The sequence below is a fragment of the Papaver somniferum genome, chromosome 1, assembly GCF_003573695.1.
Source record: "Papaver somniferum cultivar HN1 chromosome 1, ASM357369v1, whole genome shotgun sequence".
Classification (NCBI taxonomy): domain Eukaryota; kingdom Viridiplantae; phylum Streptophyta; class Magnoliopsida; order Ranunculales; family Papaveraceae; genus Papaver; species Papaver somniferum.
Genome location: NC_039358.1, coordinates 95,765,153 through 95,770,480, shown reverse-complemented (window position 1 = coordinate 95,770,480; position 5,328 = coordinate 95,765,153). Strand labels below are relative to the sequence as shown.

The following is a 5,328-nucleotide window of genomic DNA, read 5'->3' as shown; positions in this document are numbered from 1 at the left end:
AATAAATGATTAATCTCTATCAATAGCCCTGCTAAAGACCCGGACCATAGAGTACTTAACACAGGTGCCACAGAGAGATATGTTTTTATATCTCGCATTGCAAACTCTCCTTCTTTATTGTAATACATATATGATCAGATGTATATGTAGTTAAGGATCACTTGTATTAGTACGTGAAATCCCTAACAAAAATGGATATATACAACGACCCGGTAGATAAGATTTCCCTTTCCTTAAAACAGAAAAAGACGCCCTCCTCTTCCTGAGTATTACCGATAAATATTCATTTCTCTATCCGACGGATTTCATATGTAAATAATTCTTTTATTATATGTTATATGAGACCAAAAAGAAAAAATTGCAAGAGAAAATTTTTATTAAAGGGGGGAAATAATGATGTGGAAAACAAGACAGGGATTCTCTACAATGACACTGTATACCAATTGAAAGGGATGTAGCGCAGCTTGGTAGCGCGTTGGTTTTGGGTACAAAATGTCACGGGTTCAAATCCTGTCATCCCTACCTATTACTTTTCCTGCGGACAGTAATTGAGATCGATCATAATTGTACATACATTATGATACTATTGACATGCAAAGTTTATTGGGCCTACAAAGATAATACTTTTTTATGGTCTTATCTATTGTGATAAGAAGGCGCTCGTAGTTCAGTTCGGTAGAACGTGGGTCTCCGAAACCCGATGTCGTAGGTTCAAATCCTACAGAGCGTGATTCTGTTCTCGAATTACAATGAAATAACTCCACCAACTTAAACATAAACCTTAATTTGACCTCCTGTGAATTAAAAAATGAGGAGGTCAATCAAAAACGAGATGTTACTTAATCAAAGGTCCAACTGATCACCGCGCCTGTATTGTAAATATGCAGTTACGAATAATACATCCAAAGTAATAGGAATTAGACCTAACACGATTCCAAATAGTAAAACTTCAATCATTTCGGTTTGTTTGAAAGGGGAAAAAGAGAGGTAATATCTATTCTTAAATATAAATCCGAATCGAGAAATGAATCTGAATGATCAAGAATTGACAATTGGCGCGGGAAGTCACTATAGAATACCTAGAACTAGAATATCACATAAAAAGTTTTTTTTCTGAATTGTTCATTCAATTCATTTCAAATAAGTCGTATCTTGCTCAGACCAATAAAAAGAGCGGGAGTTATAGTTGAAGCCGCCAGTAGAAAACCGAAATAACTAGTTAGAGTAGGCATAAAGGAGCTAAATAAGATACGTTCTTTTTATACATATGGTGATAAAACATTTACCTAAGTTTACATTACATAAAAAAAAAAAAACTGACAAAATCTCCTCCAATTAAAAGTTTTTGATTCATCAATCATTATAGACGTCACTAACAAAGATAGGGTGACAGAAATAGAAAAAAGATTGATCTAGTGATCCATCATCTGTAACATCTACCGATTCCGTTATTTTGAATCAACAGATTCGTTGAACAACTATTGAGTAAAGTAAAAAGAACAAACTTTGTAGTGGAATTTCGTTCATTTCATAAAGTAAACTCTTTTTGAATCACTATGGAATCAAATCGAAAATCTTTTCCATTTTGATCATTTCTTTATAAATTGCATATAATAAAGTTTCTTTTTTGGAGCAAAGGACCTTATCACGACATCTTTCACCTCATAAAATGAAGTCATAGGCTCTTTAATTGTACATAATATCTCACAAATGCTAAGAAAAAAGTATCGCACGATCGCTGGACGAAATAAGAGCTTTATTTCGGGACAACTCAATTCTAAGACTAGTCATTTTATTATCTTTTCCTTTTAGGTTTTACATGCCGCCTTTCCATATTAGGGAATCCTTCTCTTGTATCTAGGTCAAGAAGGAAAAGAACCTTTGGCTGTAATACGACAATGGTTGTATCACGAATATTGATTGATTTTTCCTTTTTTTCTTTGGTCGAGTACTATCTACTCCTATTATTGTACTACTAATCCATTCCTTGAACTGAAAGGACTCGAAGAAAAACCCGTTCTATACAACCAAGAAAAGAGGTTTTTATATTTCGCATCTAATAGAATTGTGTGAATATGATAACATCTTTCATTAATTATTAGAACCCAACCCGGCGGACTCAAGCTTTCCCAGATCTTCAGTTTCTAGCCCAAAGTTAGTAATGAAAAGAACCCTATACTACTACAGTAAAAAAAATTTCGGTTGAATAGCACATCCTTATATATAAGGAACAAAAAAGGAAGAAAGAGTTTATGTAACACTTCTTTTAGATACTGATTGAAATTGCGTTGCTGTGTCAGAAGAAGGGTAGCTATACTGATTCGGTATACTCTAAAGATGCCTTCGGTACACTACTGGCGATCTAACAAAGATTAAAGATCCGTGGGTTTCCACTTACTGATCCCATCTTTCACGGAATCGATCCCCTTTGACTGTACAAGAATATGTGGAGCTCAGCATGTCTGAAAGCACGGGAGAACGCGCTTTTGGTGATATTATTACCAGTATTCGATACTGGGTCATTCATAGCATTACTATACCTTCCCTATTCATTGCGGGTTGGTTATTCGTCAGCACGGGTTTAGATTACGATGTGTTTGGAAGCCCTCGGCCAAACGAGTATTTTACAGAGAGTCGACAAGGAATTCCATTAATAACTGGTCGTTTTGATCCTTTGGCACAACTCGATGAATTTAGTAGATCCTTTTAGGAGGCCCCAATGACTATAGATCGAACCTATCCAATTTTTACAGTGAGATGGTTAGCTATTAACGGACTAGCTGTACCAACCGTGTTTTTTTTGGGGTCAATATCAGCAATTCAGTTCATCCAACGATAAAACTAACCCGAATTGAATTATAGAGCTATGACACAATCAAACCTGAACGAACAAAATGTTGAATTGAATCGTATCAGTCTTTACCGGGGTTTATTAGTCATTTTTGTACTTGTTGTTTTATTTTCCAATTATTTCTTCAATTAAGAAAAAGAGAGAGAATAGTGTGAATTCTCTATATCCCACTCGGAAGGATCTCATCTCAAAATTATCCATGGTTTCTTATGTCTCTAGCATGACCACTTGATGAAATGTGGAGGGAAGTGGGGTAAATGGCCGATACTACTGGAAGGATTCCTGTTTGGTTGATAGGTACTGTAGCCGGTATTCCTGTGATCGGTTCAATAGGTGTTTTCTTTTACGGTTCATATTCCGGGTTGGGTTCATCCCTGTAATATATAGTATGAACTAAGTTATAGACAGGAAAAAGTAAGAGCTCAACGGGACCTTACCCCTTTTGTTTTAATTCGAGGGGTAAGGCCCCGTTGAGCTCTTACTTTTCCAACGAGATTTTTATTTATTTCATAAAAAAAAAGTTTAAAGTTAATACAAGCATAGTATTCTATTCGTATAAATGAAAAGATGCCCTTATTGCTCCGATGTTTCAAATCGCTCTTTTTTAAGATGATGCTTTTGGAGAATTAACTCTATTGATTGGATTCATAATACCTATTCCTACATAGTATGTATTCGTCCGAAATAGGAAAAAAGAACGGGAATGAATCTATTTTCTGAATGACATACATAATATGGATTCCTATAGATGAGACATCATCCAAAGAATTTCTATACTAATAGAAGCTTACTCCTTTATTATCTCATCAAAGTTTTTTTTTTTAGGAATCATTGAAAAAGTTCGAGTTACTCAACGAGCTACTCCATACTCCACCCCCCCCTTTTTCTTGTCCACTACTTTTTAGAAATCCAAAGCGGCGAGGTTCCGATAAACTTAGAAAAAAGGGAATAGTACTTTTAGGCGTAAGGGGATTAAGAATCATTTTTCTTTCGACACAAAAAAGGGTGAAAATTGCTTTTCTTGTGTCAAAGATTAGAAAGATAAAGAATCCCTCCTATATTAAATAGGTTGTTCCTTTCATTTATTCCTTGCTTTATATTCTCCTACCACTTATGTCGATTATCTACTCCTGTTCGAATTTGATTCCCTTTTTCTATATGGAATAGGAGACTTTTGATTTCATTTATTTTGTGGAATTTCAAATTTGACAATAGTGAGACAGTAACACAACTCCTATTTGGATTGAAAAAGGGAGCTGGATTCACGTCAAATAACGCGTTCTTCACAATATAATACTAGTCTATTACTAGTGTGAAAAGTAAAAGCTAAATACTTCCCAATATCTGGTATAAAAACAAACAGTAGTAGCAAAGCAAGTAAACTAAATACTATTTTTAACCATACATAATTACATAGATCAACAAGAATTTGGTTTTTATTAACTTTATGTGTGTGTTAATAAATACATGGACCTAAAAATTCATTTCAGACAATTGAACCTTCTCGAATTGTTTCTTTTTCAAAACCAAAAATATTTGTGCCAGAATAACAGATGCCAAGAAGAACAAAAGGCCTTGGACACGTGATGGATCTTGAAGTACTATTTTTGCGTCTCCCTGACCAAATCCACCCACGTTGGGATTACTTGTTAGTGGCTGATCAAGCTTGATAGATTCGCCTTCGGACACAAGAAGTTCCGGTCCTGGGGTATAATATCGACCACTTGGTGACCGTCTGACGTATCTGCTATGCTTCTTTCATATCCTCCTTTTTCTTTAAGTACAATTTTACTTACTATACCTGCTGATGTAGCATTATAGACTGTATTGTTACTCTTACTCTCATCGAGATAAATCTGACCCATACCTCTGTTCCCGCCTACATATATAGGATATTTTAAGAAGTGGGCGTCTTTTTTAATAGCGGGATCTGGGGAAAAAATAGGAAAGGTGATTTCAGTATATTTCTGACCTGGAACAGGACCTATCACAAGAATATTTTTTTTTGTGGGACGATAACTCTGAAAAGAAAGATTGCCCATCTTTTCTTTCATTTCGGGAGAAATACGATCTAAGGGGGCTAATTCGAATCCCTCGGGCAAAATAAGAACAACCCCTACATTCAAAGCCCCCTTTTTACCATTATCAAGAACCTGTTTCAGTTGCATATCATAAGGGATTCTTACAACTGCTTCAAATATAGTATCAGGAAGTATCGCTTGTGGAACCTCAATATCCACAGGTTTATTAGTTAAATGACAGTTGGCACAGACAATATGCCCAGTCGCCTCTCGTGGATTTTCATAACCCTGCTGCGCAAAAATGGGATATGCATATGAAGTAGATGGCCAAGTTATTACATATAGCATGATCGATACAGAAATGGATCGAGCCATCTGCTCCTTTATCCGAGAAAAGATATTTCTTTTTTGCATGGTCCAATCATTGATCCCGAGAATTTCTACAATAAATTAGGT

The 5,328-nt window shown here is 35.5% G+C and overlaps 1 non-coding gene across 1 annotated transcript; it reads left to right on the top strand.

The window, feature by feature from the left end:
* Window positions 1-656: 656 nt before the first annotated feature.
* On the top strand, window positions 657-730 carry TRNAR-CCG. The gene has a single exon. It is a non-coding gene; the product is annotated as a tRNA-Arg (tRNA).
* The last annotated feature ends 4,598 nt before the right edge of the window (window positions 731-5,328 follow it).